Genomic DNA, 23202 nt, shown 5'->3' on the forward strand with positions numbered 1-23202 from the left:
CACTTCAGGTTTACTGTATCCCTCTGACCTTCTTATTGACGATGAAGCATATAAATTGCATCGGAATTAAATACAAAAGGCACAATGCCGACATAAGTACAAGAAGACTAACTCTTCTTACTGTCTATGTTTTGAACCATTCCTGTGACACTAGTTATAGATCCCGATGCTTTACTGCAGGTTTACTGTATCCCTCTGACCTTATTGACGATCAAACACAGGAAATTCATCGCAATTAAATACAAAAGGCACAATGCCAACAGAAGTACAAGAAGACCGGCTCTTCTTACTGTCTATGTTTTGAACCATTCCTGTGACACTAGTTATAGATCCCGATGCTTTACTGCAGGTTTACTGTATCCAGCTGACCTTCTTATTGACGATGAAGCACATAAATTGCATCGGAATTAAATACAAAAGGCACAATGCCGACTTAAGTACAAGGAGAGTGGCTCTTCTTACTGTCTATGTTTTGAACCATTTCTGTGACACTAGTTATAGATTCCGATTCTTCACTTCAGGTTTACTGTATCCCTCTGACCTTCTTATTGACGATGACACATAGAAATTGCATCGGAATTATATACAAAGAGCACAATGCCGACTTAAGTACATGAAGACTGACTCTTCTTACTGTCTACGTTTTGAACCATTCCTGTGACAGTAGTTATAGATTCCGATTCTTCACTTCAGGTTTACTGTATCCCTTTGACCTTCTTATTGACGATGAAACACAGAAATTGCATCTTAATTAAATACAAAAGGCACAATGCCGACTTAAGTACAAGCAGACTGACTCTTCTTACTGTCTATGTTTTGAACCATTCCTGTGACACTAGTTATAGATTCCGATATTTCACTTCAGGTTTACTGTATCCTTCTGACCTTCTTATTGACGATGAAACACAGAAGTTGCACCGGAATTAAATACAAAAGAAACAATGCCGACTTAAGTACAAGAAAACTGATACTTCTTACTAACTATGTTTTGAACCATTCCTGTGACAGTAGTTATAGATTCCGATGCTTCACTTCAGGCTTACTGTATGCGTCTGACCTTCTTATTGACGAAGAAACACAGATATTGCATCGGAATTAAATACAAAAGGCACAATGCCAACTTAAGTACAAGAAGACTGACCCTTCTTACTGTCTATGTTTTGAACCATTCCTGTGACACTAGTTGTAGATTCCGATGTTTCACTTCAGGTTTACTGTATCCCTCTGACCTTCGTATTGACGATGAAACACAGAAATTGGATCGGAATTAAATACAAAAGGCATAATGCCGACTTAAGTACAAAAAGACTGACTCTTCTTACTGTGTACGTTTTGAACCATTCCTGTGACACTAGTTATAGATTCCGATGCTTCACTTCAGGTTTACTGTATCCCTCTGACCTTCTTATTGACGATGAAACACAGAAATTGCATCCGAATTAAATACAAATGGCACAATGCCGACTTAAGTACAAGAAAACTGACTCTTCTTACTGCCTATGATTTGAACACCTCCTGTGACACTAGTTATAGATTCCGATGCTTCACTTCAGGTTTACTGTATCCCTCTGACCTTCTTATTGACGATGAAGCATATAAATTGCATCGGAATTAAATACAAAAGGCACAATGCCGACATAAGTACAAGAAGACTGACTCTACTTACTGTTTATGTTCTGAACCATTCCTGTGACACTAGTTATAGATTCCGATGCTTCACTTCAGGTTTACTGTATACCTCTGACCTTCGTATTGACGATGAAACACAGAAATTGCATCGGAATTAAATACAAAATGCACAACGCCGACTTAAGTACAAGAAGACTGACTCTTCTTATTGTTTATGCTTTGAACCATTCCTGTGAAACTAGTTATAGATTCCGATACTTCACTTCAGGTTTACTGTATCCCTCTGACCTTATTATTGATGATGAAACACAGAAATTTCATCTTAATTAAATACAAAAGGCACAAAGTTGACTTTGGTACAAGAACACTGACTCTTCTTACTGTCAATGGTTTGAACCATTCCTGTGACACTAGTTATAGATTCCGATGCTTCACTTCAGGTTTACTGTATCCCTCTGACCTTATTGACGATCAAACACAGGAAATTCATCGCAATTAAATACAAAAGGCACAATGCCAACAGAAGTACAAGAAGACCGGCTCTTCTTACTGTCTATGTTTTGAACCATTCCTGTGACACTAGTTATAGATCCCGATGCTTTACTGCAGGTTTACTGTATCCAGCTGACCTTCTTTTTGACGATGAAGCACATAAATTGCATCGGAATTAAATACAAAAGGCACAATGCCGACTTAAGTACAAGGAGAGTGGCTCTTCTTACTGTCTATGTTTTGAACCATTTCTGTGACACTAGTTATAGATTCCGATTCTTCACTTCAGGTTTACTGTACCCCTCTGACCTTCTTATTGACGATGACACATAGAAATTGCATCGGAATTATATACAAAGAGCACAATGCCGACTTAAGTACATGAAGACTGACTCTTCTTACTGTCTACGTTTTGAACCATTCCTGTGACAGTAGTTATAGATTCCGATTCTTCACTTCAGGTTTACTGTATCCCTTTGACCTTCTTATTGACGATGAAACACAGAAATTGCATCTTAATTAAATACAAAAGGCACAATGCCGACTTAAGTACAAGCAGACTGACTCTTCTTACTGTCTATGTTTTGAACCATTCCTGTGACACTAGTTATAGATTCCGATATTTCACTTCAGGTTTACTGTATCCTTCTGACCTTCTTATTGACGATGAAACACAGAAGTTGCACCGGAATTAAATACAAAAGAAACAATGCCGACTTAAGTACAAGAAAACTGATACTTCTTACTATCTATGTTTTGAACCATTCCTGTGACAGTAGTTATAGATTCCGATGCTTCACTTCAGGCTTACTGTATGCGTCTGACCTTCTTATTGACGAAGAAACACAGATATTGCATCGGAATTAAATACAAAAGGCACAATGCCAACTTAAGTACAGGAAGACTGACCCTTCTTACTGTCTATGTTTTGAACCATTCCTGTGACACTATTTATAGATTCCGATGTTTCACTTCAGGTTTACTGTATCCCTCTGACCTTCGTATTGACGATGAAACACAGAAATTGGATCGGAATTAAATACAAAAGGCATAATGCCGACTTAAGTACAAAAAGACTGACTCTTCTTACTGTGTACGTTTTGAACCATTCCTGTGACACTAGTTATAGATTCCGATGCTTCACTTCAGGTTTACTGTATCCCTCTGACCTTCTTATTGACGATGAAACACAGAAATTGCATCCGAATTAAATACAAATGGCACAATGCCGACTTAAGTACAAGAAAACTGACTCTTCTTACTGCCTATGATTTGAACAATTCCTGTGACACTAGTTATAGATTCCGATGCTTCACTTCAGGTTTACTGTATCCCTCTGACCTTCTTATTGACGATGAAGCACATAAATTGCATCGGAATTAAATACAAAAGGCACAATGCCGACATAAGTACAAGAAGACTGACTCTACTTACTGTTTATGTTCTGAACCATTCCTGTGACACTAGTTATAGATTCCGATGCTTCACTTCAGGTTTACTGTATACCTCTGACCTTCGTATTGACGATGAAACACAGAAATTGCATCGGAATTAAATACAAAATGCACAATGCCGACTTAAGTACAAGAAAACTGATTCTTCTTGCTGTCTATGTTTTGAACCATTCCTGTGACACTAGTTATAGATTCCCCGATGCTTCACTTCGGGTTTACTGTATCCCTCTGACCTTCTTGTTGACGATGAAACACGTAAATCGCATCGGAATTAAATACAAAAGGCACAATGCCGACTTAAGTACAAGAAGTCTGACTCTTCTTACTGTCTATGTTTTGAACCATTCCTGTGACATTAGGCATAGATTCCGATGCTTCACTTCAGGTTTACTGTATCCCTCTGACCTTCTTATTGATGATGAAACACAGAAATAGCATCGGAATGATATACAAAAGGCACAATGCCGACTTAAGTACAAGTAGACTGACTCTTCTTACTGTCTATGTTTTAACCATTCCTGTGACACTTGTTATAGATTCCGATGCTTCACTTCTGGTTTACTGTATCCATCTGACCTTCTTATTGACGATGAAACACAGAAATTGCATCGGAATTATATATAAAAGCACAATGCCGACTTAAGTACAAGAAGACTGACTCTTCTTACTGTCCATGTTTTGAGCCATTCCTGTGACACTAGCTATAGATTCCGATGCTTCACTTCAGGTTTACTGTATCCCTCTGACCTTCTTATTGACGATGAAACACAGAAATTGCATCCGAATTAAATACAAATGGCACAATGCCGACTTAAGTACAAGAAAATTGACTCTTCCTACTGCCTATGATTTGAACAATTCCTGTGACACTAGTTATAGATTCCGATGCTTCACTTCAGGTTTACTGTATCCCTCTGACCTTCTTATTGACGATGAAGCATATAAATTGCATCGGAATTAAATACAAAAGGCACAATGCCGACATAAGTACAAGAAGACTGACTCTTCTTACTGTCTATGTTTTGAACCATTCCTGTGACACTAGTTATAGATCCCGATGCTTTACTGCAGGTTTACTGTATCCCTCTGACCTTATTGACGATCAAACACAGGAAATTCATCGCAATTAAATACAAAAGGCACAATGCCAACAGAAGTACAAGAAGACCGGCTCTTCTTACTGTCTATGTTTTGAACCATTCCTGTTACACTAGTTATAGATTTCGATGCTTCACTTCAGGTGCCGGCCGAAGTGGCCGTGCGGTTAAAGGCGCTGCAGTCTGGAACCGCAAGACCGCTACGGTCGCAGGTTCGAATCCTGCCTCGGGCATGGATGTTTGTGATGTCCTTAGGTCAGTTAGGTTTAACTAGTTCTACGTTCTAGGGGACTAATGACCTCAGCAGTTGAGTCCCATAGTGCTCAGAGCCAGCCACTTCAGGTTTACTGTATCCCTTTGACCTTCGTATTGACGATGAAACACTGAAATCGCATCTTAATTGAATACAAAAGGCACAATGCCGACTTAAGTACAAGAAGACTGACTCTTCTTACTGTCTATGTTTTGAACCATTCCTGTGACATTAGTTATAGATTCCGATGCTTCACTTCAGGTTTACTGAATCCCTCTGACCTTCTTATTGATGATGAAACACAGAAATAGCATCGGAATGATATACAAAAGGCACAATGCCGACTTAAGTACAAGAAGACTGACCCTTCTTACTGTCTATGTTTTGAACCATTCCTGTGACACTAGTTATAGATTCCGATGTTTCACTTCAGGTTTACTGTATCCCTCTGACCTTCGTATTGACGATGAAACACAGAAATTGCATCGGAATTAAATACAAAAGGCACAATGCCGACTTAAGTACAAAAAGACTGACTATTCTTACTGTCTATGTTTTGAACCATTCCTGTGACACTTGTTATAGATTCCGATGCTTCACTTCTTGTTTACTGTATCCATCTGACCTTCTTATTGACGATGAAACACAGAAATTGCATCGGAATTATATATAAAAGGCACAATGCCGACTTAAGTACAAGAAGACTGACTCTTTTTACTGTCCATGTATTGAACCATTCCTGTGACGATAGTTATAGATTCCGATGCTTCACTTCAGGTTTACTGTTTCCCTTTGACCTTCTTATTGACGATGAAACACAGAAATTGCATCTTAATTAAATACAAAGGGCACAATGCCGACTTAAGTACAAGAAAACTGATTCTTCTTTCTGTCTATGTTTTGAACCTTTCCTATGACACTAGTTATAGATACCCCGATGCTTCACTTCGGGTTTGCTGTATCCCTCTGACCTTCTTGTTGCCGATGAAGCACATAAATCGCATCGGAATTAAATGCAAAAGGCACAATGACGACTTAAGTACAAGAAGACTGACTCTTCTTACTGTCTATGTTTTGAACCATTCCTGTGACAACAGTTATAGATTCCGATGCTTCTCTTCAGGTTTAGTGAATGCCTCTGACCATCTTATTGATGATGAAACACAGAAATAGCATCGGAAAGATTTACAAAAGGCACAATGCCGACTTAAGTACAAGAAATCTGATACTTCTTACTGTCTATGCTTTGAACCATACCTGTGACACTAGTTATAGATTGCTATTCTTCACTTCAGGTTTACTGTATCCCTCTGACCTTCTTATTGACGAAGAAACACAGATATTGCATCGGAATTAAATACAAAAGGCACAATGCCGACTTAAGTACAAGAAGACTGACCCTTCTTACTGTCTATGTTTTGAACCATTCCTGTGACACTAGTTATAGATTCCGCTGCTTCACTTCAGAATTACTGTATCCCTCTGACCTTCGTATTGACGATGAAACACAGAAATTGCATCGGAATTAAATATAAAAGGCACAATGCCGAATTAATTTCAAAAAGACTGACCCTTCTTACTGTCTATGTTTTGAACCATTCCTGTGACACTAGTTATAGATTCCGATGCTTCACTTCAGGCTTACTGTATCCCTTTGACCTTCTTATTGACGATGAAACACAGAAATCGCATCTTAATTGAATACAAAAGGCACAATGCCGACTTAAGTACAGGAAGAGTGACTCGTCTTACTGTCTATGATTTAAACCATTCCTGTGACACTAGTTATAGATTCCGATGCTTCACTTCAGGTTTACTGTATCCCTCTGACCTTCTTATTGACGATGAAACACATAAATTGCATCGGAATTAAATACAAAAGGCACAATGCCCACTTAAGTACAAGCAGACTGGCTCTTCTTACTGTCTGTGTCTTGAACCTTTTCTGTGACACTAGTTATAGATTCCGATGCTTCACTTCAGCTTTACTGTATACCTCTGACCCTCTTGTTGACGAAGAAACACAGGTATTGCATCGGAATTAAATACAAAAGGCACAATGCCGACTTAAGTACAAGTAGACTGACCCTTCTTACTGTCTATGTTTTGAACCATTCCTGTGACACTTGTTATAGATTCCGATGCTTCACTTCTGGTTTACTGTATCCATCTGACCTTCTTATTGACGACGAAACACAGAAATTGCATCGGAATTATACATAAAAAGCACAAAGCCGACTCAAGTACAAGAAGACTGACTCTTTTTACTGTCTATGTATTGAACCATTCCTGTGACAATAGTTATAGATTCCGATGCTTCACTTAAGGTTTACTGTATCCCTTTGACCTTCTTATTGACGATGAGACACAGAAATTGCATCTTAATTAAATACAAAAGGCACAATGCCGACTTAAGTACAAGAAGACTAACTCTTCTTACTATCTATGATTTGAACCATTCCTGTGACACTAGTTATAGATTCCGATGCTTCACTTCAGGTTTACTGTATCCCCCTGACCTTCCTATTGACGATGAAACACAGAAATTGCATCGGAATTAAATACAAAAGAAACAATGCCGACTTAAGTACAAGAAGACTGACTCTACTTACTGTTTATTTTTGAACTATTCCTGTGGCACTAGTTATAGATTCCGATGCTTCGCTTCAGGTTTACTGTATCCAGCTGACCTCCTTATTGACGATGAAATACAGAAATTGCATCGGAATTAAATACATATAGATTCCGATGCTTCACTTCAGGTTTACTGTATCCCTCTGACCTTCTTAATGACGATGAAACACAGAAATTGCATTGGAATTAAATTCAAAAAGAACCTGATACTTCTTACTGTCTATATTTTGAACCATTCCTGTGACACTAGTTATAGATTCCTATTCGTCACTTCAGGTTTACTGTATCCCTCTGATCTACTTATTGAGGACGAAACACGTAAATTTCATCGGAATTAAATAGAAAAGGCACAATGCCGACTTAAGTACTAGAAGACTGACTCTTCTTACTGTCTATGCTCTATAACTAGTGTCACAGGAATTTTTGTGAAACTAGTTATAGATTTCGATACTTCACTTCAGGTTTACTGTATCCAGCTCACTTTCTTATTGACGATGAAACACAGAAATTGCATCGGAATTATATACAAAAAGCACAATACCGACTTAAGTACAAGAAGAGTGACTCTTCTTACTGTCTATGTTTTGAACCATCCCTGTGACAATAGTTATAGATTCCGATGCTTCACTTGAGGTTTACTGTATCCCTTTGACCTTCTTATTGACGATGAAACACAGAAATTGCATCTTAATTAAATACAAAAGGCACAATGCCGACATAAGTACAAGAAGACTGACTCTTATTACTGTCTATGTTTTGAACCATTCCTGTGACACTAGTTATAGATTCCGATGCTTCACTTCAGGTTTACTGTATCCCTCTGACCTTCCTATTGACGATGAAACACAGAAATTGCATCAGAAGTAAATACAAAAGGCACAATGCCGACTTAAGTACAAGAAAACCGACTCTTCTCACTGTCTATGTTCTGAACCATTTCTGTGACACTAGTTATAGATTCCGATACTTCACATCAGGTTTACTGTATCCCTCTGACCTTATTATTGACGATGAAACACAGAAATTGCATCTTAAATAAATACAAAAGGCACAATGCCGACTTCAGTACAAGAACACTGACTCTTCATACTACCTATGGTTTGAACCATTCCTGTGACACTAGTTTATGGTTCCGTTGCTTCACTTCAGGTTTGCTGTATCCCTCTGACCTTCTTATTGACGATGAAAGACAGAAGTTGCATCGGAATTAAATACAAAAGGCGGAATGCCGACTTAAGTACAAGAAAACTGATTCTTCTTACTGTCTATGTTTTGAACCAGTCCTGTGACACTAGTTATAGATTCCATTGCTTCACTTCAGGTTTACTGTATCCCTCTGACCTATCTATTGACGATGAAACACAGAAATTACATCGGAATTTAATACAAAAGGCACAATGCCGACTTAAGTACAACAAAAATGACTCCTCTTACTGCCTATGTTTTGAACCATTCCTGTGACTCTAGTTATAGATTCCAATGCTTCACTTCAGGTTTACTGAATCCCTCTGACCTTCTTATTGACGATGAAACACAGAAATAGCATCGGAATTAAATACAAAAGGTACAATGCCGACTCAAGTACCAGAAGACTGGCTCTTCTTACTGTCTATGTTTTGAACCATTTCTGTGACACTAGTTGTAGATTCCTATGCTTCACTTCAGGTTTACTGTATCCCTCTGACCTTCTTAATGACGATGAAACACGTAAATTGAATCGGAATTACATACAAAAGGCACAATGCCGCCTTAAGTACAAGAAGACTAACTCTTCTTACTGTCTATATTTTGAACCATTCCATTGACACTAGTTATAGATTCCGATGCTTCACTTCAGGCTTACTGAATCCCTCGGACCTGCTTATTGACGATGAAACACAGAAATTGCATCGGAATTAAATACAAAAGGCACAATGCCTACTCAAGTACAATAAGGCGGGCTCTTCTTACTGTCTATGCTTTGAACCGTTCCTGTGACACTAGTTTTAGATTCCGATGCTTCACTTCAGGTTTACTGTATCCAGCTGACCTTCTTATTGACAATGAAACACAGAAATTGCATCGGAATTAAATACATAAGGCACAATGCTGACTTAAGTACAAGAAAACTGACGCTTCTTACTGTCTATGTTTTGAACCATACCTGTGACACTTGTTATAGATTCCGATGCTTCACTTCAAGTTTACTGTATCCCTCTGACCTTCTTATTGACGATGAAACACAGACATTGCATCGGTATTAAATACAAAAGTCGGAATGCCGACTTAAGTACAAGAAAACTGATTCTTCTTACTGTCTATGTTTTGAACCACTCCTGTGACACTAGTTATAGATTCCGATGCTTCACTTCAGGTCTACTGTATCCCTCTGACCTTCGTATTGACGATGAAACACGTAAATTGAATCGGTATTAAATACAAAAGGCACAATGCCGACTTAAGTACAAGAGGACTGACTCTTCTTACTGTCTATGTTTTGAACCATTCCTGTGACACTAGTTATAGATTTCGATGCTTCACTTCAGGTTTACTGAATCCCTCTGACCTTCTTATTGACGATGATACACAGAAATAGCATCGGAATTAAATACAAAAGGCACAATGCCGACTCAGGTACAAGAAGACTGGCTCTTCTTACTGTTTATGTTTTGAACCATTTCTGTGGCTCTAGTTATAGATTCCGATGCTTCACTTCAGGTTTACTGTATCCCTCTGACCTTCTTATTGACGATGAAACACAGACATTGCATCGGTATTAAATACAAAAGTCGGAATGCCGACTTAAGTACAAGAAAACTGATTCTTCTTACTGTCTATGTTTTGAACCATTCCTATGACACTAGTTATAGACTCCGATGCTTCACTTCAGGTTTAGTGTATCCAGCTGACGTTCTTATTGACGATGAAGCATATAAATTGCATCGGAATTAAATACAAAAGGCACAATGTCGACTTAAGTATGAGAATACTGACTCTTCTTACTGTCTATGTTTTGAACCATTCCTGTGACACTAGTTATAGATTCCGATGCTTCACTTCATTTTTACTGTATCCCTCTGAGCTACTTTTTGACGATGAAACACAGAAATTGCATCGGAATTATATACAAAAAGCACAATGCCGACTTAAGTACAAGAAGACTGACTCATCTTACTGTCTATAATTTGAACCATTCCTGTGACAATAGTTACAGATTCCGATGATTCACTTCAGGTTTACTGTATCCCTTTGACCTTCTTATTGACGATGAAACACAGAAATTGCATCTTAATTAAATACAAAAGGCACAATGCCGACTTAAGTACAAGAAGACTGACCCTTCTTACTGTCTATGTTTTGAACCATTCCTGTGACACTAGTTATAGATTCCGATGCTACACTTCAGGTTTACTGTATCTTTCTGACCTTCCTATTGACGATGAAACACAGAAAATGCATCGGAAATTAATACAAAATGCACAATGCCGACCTAAGTAAAAGAAAACTGACTCTTCTTACAGTCTATGTTCTGAACCATTTCTGTGACACTAGTTATAGATTCCGATACTTCACATCAGGTTTACTGTATCCCTCTGACCTTATTATTGACGATGAAACACAGAAATTGCAGCTTAATTAAATACAAAAGGCACAATTCCGACTTCAGTACAAGAACACTGACTCTTCTTACTGTCTATGGTTTGAACCATTCCTGTGACACTAGTTAAAGATTCCGTTGCTTCACTTCAGGTTTACTGTATCCCTCTGACCTTCTTATTGACGATGAAACACAGAAATTGAATCGGAATTAAATACAAAAGGCGGATTGCCGACTTAAGTACAAGAAAACTCATTCTTCTTACTGCCTATGCTTTGAACCATTCCTGTGACACTAGTTATAGATTCCTATGCTTCACTTCAGGTTTACTGTGTCCCTCTTACCTTCTTATTGATGATGAAACACGTAAAGTGCATCGGAATTAAATACAAAAGGCATAATGCCGACTTAAGTACAAGAAGACTGACTCTTTTTACTGTCTATATTTTGAACCATTCCTGTGACACTAGTTATAGATTCCGATGCTTCACTTCAGGTTTACTGTATCCAGTTGACTATCATATTGACGAAGAAGCACATAAATTGCATCGGAATTAAATACAAAAGGCACAATGCCGACTAAAGAACAAGAAGACTGACTCTTCTTACTGTCTATGTTTTGAACCATTTCTGTGGAACTAGATATAGATTCCGATGCTTCACTTCTGGCTTACTGTATCCAGCTGATCTTCTAATTGACGATGAAACACAGAAATTGCATCGGAATTAAATACATAAGGCACAATGCCGACATAAGTACAAGAAAATTGACTCTTCTTACAGTCTATGTTTGAACCATTCCTGTGACACTAGTTAGAGATTCCGATGCTACACTTCAGGTTTATTGTATCCCTCTGATGTTCTTATTGACGATGAAACACAGAAATTGCATCGGAATTAAATACAAAAGGCGGAATGCCGACTTAAGTTCAAGAAAACTGATTCTTCTTACTGTCTATGTTTTGAACCATTCCTCTCACACTAGTTATAGATTCCAATGCTTCACTTCAGGTTTACTGTATCCCTCTGACCTTCTTATTGACGATGAAACACGTAAATTGAATCGGAATTAAATACAAAAGGCACAATGCCGACTAAAGAACAAGAAGACTGACTCTTCTTACTGTCTATGTTTTGAACCATTTCTGTGGAACTAGATATAGATTCCGATGCTTCACTTCAGGTTTACTGTATCCCTCTGACCTTCTTATTGACGAAGAAACACAGATATTGCATCGGAATTAAATACAAAAGGCATAATGCCGACTTAAGTACAAGAGGACTGACCCTTCTTACTGTCTATGCTTTGAACCATTCCTGTGATACTAGTTATAGATTCCGATGCTTCACTTCAGGTTTACTGTATCCCTCTGACCCTCGTATCGACGATGAAACACAGAAAATTCATCGGAATTAAATACAAAAGGCACAATGCCGACTCAAGTACAAGACGACTGGCTCTTCTTTCTGTCTATGTTTCGAACCATTCCTATGACACTAGTTATAGATTCCGATGCTTCACTTCAGGTTTACTGTATCCAGCTGACCTTCTTATTGACGATGAAGCACATAAATTGCATCGGAATTAAATACAAAAGGCACAATGCCGACTTAAGTACGAAAAAAATGACTCATCTTACTGTCTATGTTTTGAACCATTCCTCTGACACTAGTTATAGATTCCGATGCTTCACTTCAGGTTTACTGTATCCCTCTGACCTTCCTATTGACGATGGAACACAGAAATTGCATCGGAATTATATACAAAAAGCGCAATGCCGACTTAAGTACAAGAAGACTGACTCTTCTTACTGTCTATGTTTTGAACCATTCCTGTGACAATAGTTATAGATTCCGATGCTTCACTTTAGGTTTACTGTACCCCTTTGACCTTCTTATTGACGATGAAACACAGAAATTGTATCTTAATTAAATACAAAAGGCACAATGCCGACATAAGTACAAGAAGACTGACTCTTCTTACTGTCTATGTTTTGAACCATTCCTGTGACACTAGTTATAGATTCCGATGCTTCACATCAGGTTTACTGTATCCCTCTGACCTTCCTATTGACGATGAGACACAGAAATTGCATCGGAATTAAATACAAAAGGCACAATGCCGACTTAAGTACAAGAAAACTGACTCTTCTTACTGTCTATGTTTTCAACCACTTCTGTGACTATAATTATAGATTCCGATACTTCACTTCAGGTTTACTGTATCCCTCTGACCTTGTTATTGACGATGAAACACAGAAATTGCATCTTAATTAAATACAAAAGGCACAACGCCAACTTCAGTACAAGATCACTGACTCTTCTTACTGTCTATGGTTTGAACCATTCCTGTGACACTAGTTAAAAATTCCGTTGCTTCACTTCAGGTTTACTGTATCCCTCTGAGCTTCTTATTGACGATGAAACACAGGAATTGCATAGGAATTACATACAAAAAGCACAATGCCGACTTAAGTACAAGAAGACTGACTCTTCTTACTGTCTATGATTTGAACAATCCCTGTGACAATAGTTATAGATTCCGATGCTTCACTTCAGGTTACTGTATCCCTCTGACCTTCCTATTGACGATGAAACACATAAATTGCATCAGAATTAAATACAAAAGGCACAATGCCGACTTAAGTACAAGAAAACCGACTCTTCTTACTGTATATGTTCTGAACCATTTCTGTGACACTAGTTATAGATTCCGATACTTCACATCAGGTTTGCTGTATCCCTCTGACCTTATTATTGACGATGAAACACAGAAATTGCATCTTAATTAAATACAAAAGGCACAATGCCGACTTCAGTACAAGAACACTGACTCTTCATACTGTCTATGTTTTGAACCATTCCTGTGACACTAGTTTTAGATTCCGATGCTTCACTTCAGGTTTACTGTATCCAGCTGACCTTCTTATTGACGATGAAGCACATAAATTGCTTCGAAATTAAGTACAAACGGCACAATGCCGACTTAAGTACAAGAAGACTGACTCTACTTACTGTTTATGTTTTGAACCATTCCTGTGACACTAGTTATAGATTCCGCTGCTTCACTTCAGGTTTACTGTATCCAGCTGACCTTCTTATTGACGATGAAACACAGAAATTGCATCGGAATTAAATACATAAGGCACAATGCTGACTTAATTACAAGAAAACTGACTCCCCTTACTCTCTATGTTTGAACTATTCCTGTGACACCAGTTATAGATTCCGATGCTTCACTTCAGGTTTACTGTATCCCTCTGACCTTCTTATTGACGATGAAACACAGAAATTGCATCGGAATTAAATACAAAAGGCGGAATACCGACTTAAGTACATGAAAACTGATTCTTCTTACTGTCTATGTTTTGAACCAGTCCTGTGGCACTAGTTACAGATTCCAATGCTTCACATCAGGTTTACTGTATGCAGCTAACCATCTTATTGACGATGAAACACAGAAATTGCATTGGAATTAAATACATAAGGCACAATGCCGACTTAATTACAAGAAAACTGACTCTTCTTACTGTCTATGTTTTGAACCATGCCTGTGACTCTAGTTATAGATTCCGATGCTTCACTTCAGGTTTACTGAATCCCCCTGACCTTCTTATTGACGATGAAACACAGAAATAGCATCGGAATTAAATAGAAAAGGCACAATGCCGACTTAAGTACAACAAAACTGACTCTTCTTACTGTCTATGTTTTAAACCATTTCTGTGACACTAGTTATAGGTTCCGATGCTTCACTTCAGGTTTACTGTATCCAGCTGACTTTCTTATTGACGATGAAACACAGAAATTGCAACGGAATTATATTCAAAACGCACAATGCCAACTTAAGTACAAGAGGACTGACTCTTCTTATTGTCTATGTTTTGAATCATTCCTGTGACACTAGTTATAGATTCCCATACCTCACTTCAGGTTTACTGTATCCCTCTGACCTTATTATTGACGATGAAACACAGAAATTGCATCTTAATTAGATACAAAAGGCACAATGCCGACTTCAGTACAAGAACACTGACTCTTCTTACTGTCTATGGTTTGAACTATTTCTGTGACACTAGTTATAGATTCCGATGCTTCACTTCAGGTTTACTGTATCCCTCTGACCTTCTTATCCACGATCAAACACAGAAAATTCCTCGGAATTAAATACAAAAGGCACAATGCCGACTCAAGTACAAGAAGACTGGCTCTTCTTACAGTCTATGTTTTGAACCATTCCAGTGACACTAGTTTTAGATTCCGATGCTTCACTTCAGGTTTACTGTATCCAGTTGACCTTCTTATTGACGATGAGCACATAAATTGCATCGGAATTAAATACAAAAGGCACAATGAAGACTTAAGTTCAAGAGGAGAGACTCTACTTACTGTTTATGTTTTGAACCATTCCTGTGACACTAGTTATAGATTCCGATGCTTCACTTCAGGTTTACTGTATCCCTTAGACCTTCTTATTGACGATGAAACACAGAAATTGCATCTTAATTGAATACAAAAGGCACAATGCCGACTTAAGTACAAGAAAACTGACTCTTCTTACTGTCTATGATTTGAACCATTCCGACCTTCTTATTGACGATCAAACAAGAAATTTCATCAGAATTAAATACAAAAGGCACAATGCCGACTCATGTACAAGAAGACTGGCTCTTCTTACTACCTATGTTTCGAACCATTCCTGTGACACTAGTTATAGATTCCGATGCTTCACTTCAAGTTTTCTGTATCCCTCTGACATTCTTATTGACGATGAAACACAGAAATTGCATCGGAATTATATACAAAAGGCACAATGCTGACTTAAGTACAAGAAGACTGACTCTTCTTACTGTCTATGTTTTGAACCATTTCTGTGACACTAGTTATAGATTCCGATGCATCACTTCAGGTTTACTGTATCCCTCTGACCTTATTATTGACGATTAAACACAGAAATTGCATCTTAATTAAATACAAACGGCACAATGCCGACTTCAGTATAAGAACACTGACTCTTCCTACTGTCTATGGTTTGAACCATTCCTATGACACTAGTTATTGATTCCGATGCTTCACTTCGGGTTACTGTATCCCCCTGACCTTCTTATTGACGATCAAACACATAAAATTCATCGGAATTAAATACAAAAGGCACAATGCTGACTCAAGTTCAAGAAGACTGGCTCTTCTTACTGTCTATGTTTTGAACCATTCCTATGACACTAGTTATAGAATCAGATGCTTCACTTCAGGTTTACTGTATCCAGCTGACCTTCTTAGTGACGATGAAGCACATAAATTGCATCGGAATTAATTACAAACGGCACAATGCCGACATAAGTACAAGAAGACTGACTCTACTTACTGTTTATGTTTTGAACCATTCCTGTGACACTAGTTATAGATTCCGATGCTTCACTTCAGGTTTACTGTATGCAGCTGACCTTCTTATTGACGATGAAACACAGAAATTGCATCGGAATTAAATACATAAGGCACAATGCCGACTTAATTACAAGAAAACTGACTCTTCTTACTGTCTATGTTTTGAACCATTCCTGTGACACTAGTAATAGATTCCGATGCTTCACTTCAGGTTTACTGTATCCCTCTGACCTTCTTATTGACGATGAAACACAGAAATTGCATCGGAATTAAATACAAAAGGCGGAATGCCGACTTAAGTACAAAAAAACTGATTCTTCTTACTGTCTATGTTTTGAACCAGTCCTGTGACACTAGTTATAGATTCCAATGCTTCACTTCAGGTTTACTCTATCCCTCTGACCTTCTTATTGACGATGAAACACGTAAATTGCATCGAAATTATATACAAACGGCACAATGCCGACTTAAGTACAAGAAGACTGACTCTTCCTACTGTCTATGGTTTGAACCATTCCTGTGACACTAGTTATTGATTCCGATGCTTAACTTCGGGTTACTGTATCCCTCTGACCTTCTTATTGACGATCAAACACAGAAAATTCAACGGAATTAAATACAAGAGGCACAATGCTGACTCAAGTACAAGAAGACTAGCTCTTCTTACTGTCTATGTTTTGAACCATTCCTATGACACTAGTTATAGATTCCGATGCTTCACTTCAGGTTTACTGTATCCAGCTGACCTTCTTATTGACGATGAAACACAGAAATTGCATCGGAATTATATACAAATGGCACAATGCTGACTTAAGTACAAGAAGACTGACTCTTCTTGTTGTCTATGTTTTGAACCATTTCTGTGACACTAGTTATAAATTCCGATGCTTCACTTCAGGTTTACTGTATCCCTCTGACCTTATTATTGACGATGAAACACAGAAATTGCATCTTAATTAAATACAAAAGGCACAATGCCGACTTCAGTATAAGAACACTGACTCTTCTTACTGTCTATGATTTTAACCATTCCGACCTTCTTATTGACGATCAAACACAGAAATTTCATCAGAATTTAATACAAATGGCACAATGCCGACTCATGTACAAGAAGACTTGCTCTTCTTACTGCCTATGTTTTGAACCATTCCTGTGACACTAGTTATAGATTCCGATGCTTCACTTCAAGTTTGCTGTATCCCTCTGACCTTCTCATTGACGATGAAACACAGAAATTGCATCGGAATTATATACAAAAGGCACAATGCTGACTCAAGTACAAGAAGACTAGCTCTTCCTACTGTCTATGTTTTGAACCATTCCTATGACACTAGTTATAGATTCCGATGCTTCACATCAGGTTTACTGTATCCAGCTGACCTTCTTATTGACGATGAAACACAGAAATTGCATCGGAATTATATACAAATGGCACAATGCCGACTTCTGTATAAGAACACTGACTCTTCCTACTGTCTATGGTTTGAACCATTCCTGTGACACTAGTTATTGATTCCGATGCTTCACTACGGGTTCTGTATCCCTCTGACCTTCTTATTGACGATCAAACACAGAAAATTCATCGGAATTAAATACAAAAGGCACAATGCTGACTCAAGTACAAGAAGACTAGCTCTTCCTACTGTCTATGTTTTGAACCATTCCTATGACACTAGTTATAGATTCCGATGCTTCACTTCAGGTTTACTGTATCCAGCTGACCTTCTTATTGACGATGAAACACAGAAATTGCATCGGAATTATATACAAATGGCACAATGCTGACTTAAGTACAATAAGACTGACTCTTCTTACTGTCTATGTTTTGAACCATTTCTGTGACACTAGTTATAGATTCCGATGCTTCACTTCAGGTTTACTGTATCCCTCTGACCTTATTATTGACGATGAAACACAGAAATTGCATCTTAATTAAATACAAAAGGCACAATGCCGACTTCAGTATAAGAACACTGACTCTTCTTACTGTCTATGATTTTAACCATTCCGACCTTCTTATTGACGATCAAACACAGAAATTTCATCAGAATTAAATACAAAAGGCACAATGCCGACTCATGTACAAGAAGACTTGCTCTTCTTACTGCCTATGTTTTGAACCATTCCTGTGACACTAGTTATAGATTCCGATGCTGCACTTCAAGTTTACAGTATCCCTCTGACCTTCTTATTGACGATGAAACACAGAAATTGCATCGGAATTATATACAAAAGGCACAATGCTGACGTAAGTACAAGAAGACTGACTCCTCTTACTGTCTATGTTTTGAACCATTTCTGTGACACTAGTGATAGAGTCCGATGCTTCACTTCAGGTTTACTGTATCCCTCTGACCTTATTATTGACGATTAAACACAGAAATTGCATCTTAATTAAATACAAACGGCACAATGCCGACTTCAGTATAAGAACACTGACTCTTCCTACTGTCTATGGTTTGAACCATTCCTATGACACTAGTTATTGATTCCGATGCTTCACTTCGGGTTACTGTATCCCCCTGACCTTCTTATTGACGATCAAACACATAAAATTCATCGGGATTAAATACAAAAGGCACAATGCTGACTCAAGTTCAAGAAGACTGGCTCTTCTTACTGTCTATGTTTTGAACCATTCCTATGACACTAGTTATAGAATCAGATGCTTCACTTCAGGTTTACTGTAACCAGCTGACCTTCTTAGTGACGATGAAGCACATAAATTGCATCGGAATTAATTACAAACGGCACAATGCCGACATAAGTACAAGAAGACTGACTCTACTTACTGTTTATGTTTTGAACCATTCCTGTGACACTAGTTATAGATTCCGATGCTTCACTTCAGGTTTACTGTATGCAGCTGACCTTCTTATTGACGATGAAACACAGAAATTGCATCGGAATTAAATACATAAGGCACAATGCCGACTTAATTACAAGAAAACTGACTCTTCTTACTGTCTATGTTTTGAACCATTCCTGTGACACTAGTAATAGATTCCGATGCTTCACTTCAGGTTTACTGTATCCCTCTGACCTTCTTATTGACGATGAAACACAGAAATTGCATCGGAATTAAATACAAAAGGCGGAATGCCGACTTAAGTACAAAAAAACTGATTCTTCTTACTGTCTATGTTTTGAACCAGTCCTGTGACACTAGTTATAGATTCCAATGCTTCACTTCAGGTTTACTCTATCCCTCTGACCTTCTTATTGACGATGAAACACGTAAATTGCATCGAAATTATATACAAACGGCACAATGCCGACTTAAGTACAAGAAGACTGACTCTTCCTACTGTCTATGGTTTGAACCATTCCTGTGACACTAGTTATTGATTCCGATGCTTAACTTCGGGTTACTGTATCCCTCTGACCTTCTTATTGACGATCAAACACAGAAAATTCATCGGAATTAAATACAAGAGGCACAATGCTGACTCAAGTACAAGAAGACTAGCTCTTCTTACTGTCTATGTTTTGAACCATTCCTATGACACTAGTTATAGATTCCGATGCTTCACTTCAGGTTTACTGTATCCAGCTGACCTTCTTATTGACGATGAAACACAGAAATTGCATCGGAATTATATACAAATGGCACAATGCTGACTTAAGTACAAGAAGACTGACTCTTCTTGCTGTCTATGTTTTGAACCATTTCTGTGACACTAGTTATAAATTCCGATGCTTCACTTCAGGTTTACTGTATCCCTCTGACCTTATTATTGACGATGAAACACAGAAATTGCATCTTAATTAAATACAAAAGGCACAATGCCGACTTCAGTATAAGAACACTGACTCTTCTTACTGTCTATGATTTTAACCATTCCGACCTTCTTATTGACGATCAAACACAGAAATTTCATCAGAATTTAATACAAATGGCACAATGCCGACTCATGTACAAGAAGACTTGCTCTTCTTACTGCCTATGTTTTGAACCATTCCTGTGACACTAGTTATAGATTCCGATGCTTCACTTCAAGTTTGCTGTATCCCTCTGACCTTCTCATTGACGATGAAACACAGAAATTGCATCGGAATTATATACAAAAGGCACAATGCTGACGTAAGTACAAGAAGACTGACTCTTCTTACTGTCTATGTTTTGAACCATTCCTATGACACTAGTTATAGATTCCGATGCTTCACTTCAGGTTTACTGTATCCAGCTGACCTTCTTATTGACGATGAAACACAGAAATTGCATCGGAATTATATACAAATGGCACAATGCTGACTTAAGTACAAGAAGACTGACTCTTCTTGCTGTCTATGTTTTGAACCATTTCTGTGACACTAGTTATAAATTCCGATGCTTCACTTCAGTTTTACTGTATCCCTCTGACCTTATTATTGACGATGAAACACAGAAATTGCATCATAATTAAATACAAACGGCACAATGCCGACTTCAGTATAAGAACACTGACTCTTCCTACTGTCTATGGTTTGAACCATTCCTGTGACACTAGTTATAGATTCCGATGCTTCACTTCAAGTTTACTGTATCCAGCTGACTTTCTTATTGACGATGAAACACAGAAATTGCATCGGAAATAAATACAAAAGCACAATGCCGACTTAAGTACAAGAAGACTGACTCTACCTACTGTCAATGTTTGAACCATTCCTGTGACACTAGTTATAGATTCCGATGCTTCACTTCAGGTTTACTGTATCCCTCTGACCTTCTTATTGACGATGAAACACAGAAATTGCATCGGAAGTAAATACTAAAGGCACAATCCCGACTTAAGTACAAGAAGACTGACTCTTCCTACTGTCAATGTTTGAACCATTCCTGTGACACCTAGTTATAGATTCCGATCCTTCACTTCAGGTTTACTCTATCCCTCTGACCTTCTTATTGACGATGAAACACGTAAATTGCATCGGAATTAAATACAAACGCCACAATGCCGACTTAAGTACAAGAAGACTGACTCTTCTTACTGTCTCTGGTTTGAACCATTCCTGTGACACTAGTTATAGATTCCGATACTTCACTTCAGGTTTACTGTATCCCTCTGACCTTATTATTGATGATGAAACACAGAAATTGCATCTTAATTAAACACAAAGGGCACAATGCCGACTTCAGTACAAGAACGCTGACTCTTCTTACTGTCTATGGTTTGAACCAGTCCTGTGACACTAGTTATAGATTCCAATGCTTCACTTCAGGTTTACTGTATCCCTCTGACCTTCTTATTGACGATGAAACACGTAAATTGCATTGGAATTAAATACAAACGGCACAATGCCGACTTAAGTACAAGAAGACTGACTCTTCTTACTGTCCAAGCTTTGAACCATTCCTGTGACATTAGTTATAGATTCCGATGTTTCACTTCAGGTTTACTGTATCCCTCTGACCTTCTTATTGACGATCAAACAGAGAAATTTCATCGGAATTAAATACAAATGGCACAATGCCGACTTAAGTACAAGAAGACTGACTCTTCTTACTGTCTATGGTTTGAACCATTCTTGTGACACTAGTTATAGATTCCGATGCTTCACTTCTGGTTTACTGTATCCCTCTGACCTTCGTATTGACGATGAAACACAGAAATTGCATCGGGATTGAAAACAAAACGCACAATGCGGACTTAAGTACAAAAAGACTGACTCTTCTTACTGTCTATGTTTGAACCATTCCTGTGACACTAATTACAGATTCCGATGCTTCACTTCAGGTTTACTGTATCCCTCTGACCATCTTATTGACGATGAAACACAGAAATTGCATCGGAATTAAATACAAAAGGCACAATGCCGACTTAAGTACAAGAAGACTGACTCTTCTTACTGTCTATGTTTTGAACCATTCCTGTGACACTAGTTATAGATTCCGATGCTACACTTCAGGTTTACTGTATCTTTCTGACCTTCCTATTGACGATGAAACACAGAAATTGCATCGGAATTTAATACAAAAGGCACAATGCCGACTTAAGTACAAGAAAACTGACTCTTCTTACAGTCTATGTTCTGAACCATTTCTGTGACACTAGTTATAGATTCCGATACTTCACATCAGGTTTACTGTATCCCTCTGACCTTATTATTGACGATGAATCACAGAAATTGCAGCTTAATTAAATACAAAAGGCACAATTCCGACTTCAGTACAAGAACACTGAAACTTCTTACTGTCTAAGGTTTGAACCATTCCTGTGACACTAGTTATAGATTCCGATGCTTCACTTCAGGTTTACTGTATCCCTCTGACCTTCTTGTTGACGAAGAAACACAGAAATTGCTTCGGAATTAAATACAAAAGGCACAATGCCGACTCAAGTACAAGAGGACTGACTCTTCTTACTGGCTATGCTTTGAACCATTCCTGTGACACTAGTTATAGATTCCGATGCTTCACTTCAGGTTTACTGTATCCCTCTGACCTTCATATTGACTAAGAAACACAGATATTGCATCGGAATTATATACAAAAGGCACAATGCTGACTTAAGTACAAGAAGACTGACGCTTCTTACTGTCTATGTTTTGAACCATTTCTGTGACACTAGTTATAAATTCCGATGCTTCACTTCAGGCTTACTGTATCCCTCTGACCTTTTTATTGATGATGAAACACAGAAATTGCATCTTAATTAAATACAAAAGGCACAATGCCGACTTCAGTATAAGAACACTGAC

This window comes from Schistocerca americana, chromosome 6 (genome assembly GCF_021461395.2).
Source record: "Schistocerca americana isolate TAMUIC-IGC-003095 chromosome 6, iqSchAmer2.1, whole genome shotgun sequence".
Taxonomy (NCBI): Eukaryota; Metazoa; Arthropoda; class Insecta; order Orthoptera; family Acrididae; genus Schistocerca; species Schistocerca americana.